This window comes from Nuphar pumila, chromosome 3 (assembly GCF_984573655.1).
Source record: "Nuphar pumila chromosome 3, dmNupPumi1.hap1.1, whole genome shotgun sequence".
Lineage (NCBI taxonomy): Eukaryota > Viridiplantae > Streptophyta > Magnoliopsida > Nymphaeales > Nymphaeaceae > Nuphar > Nuphar pumila.
This window is the reverse complement of record NC_143251.1, coordinates 120,602,875-120,606,182: the sequence shown is the minus strand read 5'-3', so window position 1 is coordinate 120,606,182 and position 3,308 is coordinate 120,602,875. Positions and strand designations below refer to the sequence as shown.

The window sequence follows — 3,308 nt, the reverse complement described above, 5'->3', positions numbered from 1 at the left end:
AGTGCTTGCTAACCTGGGATCAAGTGCCAACTTCTGAATTTCTCTTATAGCCCATTTGGCAGCATACAATGCCATTTTCCCCACCTGAACAACAAGAGAAAAATATTACAGATGACCAAATAAAGTTCCAAAGTTAACAAAGTAGAAAGAAAATATAATACGAGTTGTCTGAGGATACAACCTCCAAAACCTGCTTCTTGGTTTCATGATCTTTTGGCAGACAATGGATTTCTTGTGACAGCTTAATAGACTCCAAGCTTTCAGGGGATAAAAACTCCAAGCCCAGTTGATTGCAGGACTGAATTTTGAATAAGGAGATTTAGATGTTCAACATATGGTATGGCATCATAAAACTCCTCAAAGTATAGCTTCCATCAAATGATAGCTCATAAGCAAAGTATCTACAAGTTTCATCAAGTGGGTAGATGAAACATAAATAATTTCTTTATAAGGTCAAAAAATTCCCACCCACTCCCCTCCCTCCCTCCCTCCCCCCCTCCCTCTTTGAAAACAATTCAACTAGTTCATGACTGGTGTATAAAGGCAGCTGTTTTTTTCATCCTATTTTAATGAAACTAGCCACTGAAAACAATTCAATGATGGAAAAAAAAAAGAACTACCTTTCTTTCAACAAAACCAACTAGTTGGTCCTAACAGAAATAACACTCTTAATAAAGTCATAAAATTTTAGACCAAGAGATAAAAATTCAAATTTCAGAAAAAAGGAAGCAACGTACCCTGTTTGTTTTGTTGGCACTCTCAATGTCCAATTCAAACAAAGAATACTAAAAGGCCATACCAAACAAAAAAGGCACAATAACTAGTTTGAAGCTGTGAACCATGTAAAAGAGAAGCTAATTGACTAGCTGTTATAAAGTCGGCCACATAAGTAAACTCGTTGGGAATCATTCCTTCATGTTGCATTTCTATGAGGAGTTTGAGAGCCTCCTCTCCATTTGCATTTTGAGCATATCCAGAAACCATAGCATTCCACACCACAACATCTCTTTCCTGCATCTCTTCAAACACAGTTCGTGCATCATCTACACTGAAAGATTTGGAATACACATCGACAAGAGCACTTCCAGCAAAAATATCCAATGACATTCCTGCCTTGATGATGAGGGCATGGATATGTTTGCTGAACCATACATCTGTGCATGATGTTGATGCTCCCAGCACACTGACAAACGTCAACAGGCTCGGGTTCAATGATGTCCACCTCATCTCGTTAAAAAGATCAACCACTGGTTCAAGCTCACCTCGTTGAGCATAACATTCAATCATTGCATTAAATGAAACCACATTGTGATCAACCATTGTATCAAATACTTTCCTCGCATCTGCTACAGAATCACATTTTGCGTACATGTCAATAAGACCATTCCTGACAAATTCATCATGGTCAATGTTAGCTCTGATAGTGTAGCAATGTATCTGTTTACCATAGCCAAAAGCCTCAAGCGCACCACAAGAATTCAGAACAGATGTGCAAGTGTACCCATTTGGCCTCCAACCCTATCCATTCATCAATGAAAACAGTTGTAGGGCATCCCAATGAAATGAATTCTGCATGTAACCAGCGATCATTATAGTCCATGAGACGACATTTTTAACAATCATATGATTGAATAACTTACGCGCAATACTCAATTGTGCACACTTTGAATACATATCAATAAGCACATTATTTACCAAAACATCTAAATCGCATTGTTTCCTTGTAATATAAGCGTGAATTTGTTTGCCATGATGAAGCAATGAAAGAAGCGAGCAAGCACTAATCACGCTAGAGAGGACATACCTATCAGGCTGAATATCAGTTTCTGTCATCTCGTAGAATAGTTTAATTGAAACCTCACTCTTTCCAACAAGTGAGTATCCAGAAATAATTGAAGTCCAACTAACTTCATTCTTCACCGGCAACTCATCAAAAACCAATTGCGTTTCTTCAATGCAACAATTCTTTGAGTAAACATCAATCAGGGTCATGCCCACAAAGACATCTGAATGGTAACCCGATTTCATTGCATAATCATGCAACTGGGCGGCCTCTTCCACTGCGCCTAACCTCGAACAAGCCCGCAAAAGACTGGCTAAAACGAACTGGTTCGGCTTCTCGTGTGTTGCCTGGAACCGAGAGAAGAGTAACAATGCTTCTTCTCCACGACCATGTTTAGCAAAACCAGAAATGATCAAAGACCACGATATGAGATTCCGCTGAGGCATGTTGTCAAACAGTTGACATGCTTCTCTGAAGCAACCAGTGTGGGGTGTGACCGCCAGATTGCCAGCGACAGAAAATCGGGAAAGGGTTTTAAAACCCCCCTTTTCCCCTTTTCTGGTTCCCATGGCCGTCGGGCTGTGGTTCCGGCCGGTGGTTTCTCGTCGAGAAGACGAGAATGTCGTGCATGATGGTGGCCTTGCCGGCGCCACTGGCTGCCCGGCGGCATCGCCGTTTTACCGACAGCTCTGGCGACAGACATTAAAAAAAAAGAAGAAGAAGTAAAACGAGCCCCTTACCTATCGCCCGAGTGTTGCCTAAGATGCATCGTCGGAGGTGCGTCGCCGGGGGGCAGGTGACCATCGTCGGCTGATCTCGGCGTCGGTTGCCGTACGACAACGTGGGTCGACCTGGGGGAGGAGGGAGGGGAAGCGCCCTTAGCGTAACGAGAGAGAGACAAAATGAAGGAGAATTTAATGCCCTAATTTGATAGATTTAATCGAAAATTAGCGACGAATTTAGTGAGTGAAATATTTCGTCGCTAATTTGCGACAGAATATTTTTCTCGCTAAATCCGTCGTTAGGTTGTTACAGTTTGTGTGACGAAAATTGTGTCGTCAATATGTCGCTAATTAGCGACGGATTTGCGACAGAATATGTGTTGTCGCTAATTTTGAAAATATTTCAAAGATTGGCGACGAATAATGTTCTCTCGCTAATTTCGTCACTAATTAGCGTTTGAAAAAATCCATCGCAAATGTTCGTCGCTAATCAGGATTTTTATTGTAGTGTAAGATCTAGAAAGACAAGAGTAGGATTCAATGCTAAGTCAAAGTCCATAAATGTATTGGTCAAAGATGATTTTAGACTTAGGATTAAATTCATCTCAAGTACTAAAAAGAAAAACAAAGTAAAACCATATTGACGGGGTCAAAGGTCAAGAGTTAAGATTTAAGATTGAAGATTCAAGAATAAAGTAATGCACAAGCCCAAGAGGGGCCTTGCTTTTTAAAGCTGTGGAGAAGAGTTTTTCCCACAAACTAAACTTTTGTAAAGAACTCATTACCCACAAACTTAAAAGAAA

General features: G+C 40.7%; 1 long non-coding RNA gene across 1 annotated transcript; it reads right to left on the bottom strand.

The window, feature by feature from the left end:
- Nucleotides 1-218: 218 nt before the first annotated feature.
- LOC149843500 (uncharacterized) lies at nucleotides 219-2,133 on the bottom strand. Its single transcript, XR_016431139.1, has 3 exons — nucleotides 1,805-2,133; nucleotides 738-1,569; nucleotides 219-298 (listed from the first exon to the last, which is right to left on the bottom strand). It is a non-coding gene; the product is annotated as an uncharacterized LOC149843500 (long non-coding RNA).
- Nucleotides 2,134-3,308: the final 1,175 nt, after the last annotated feature.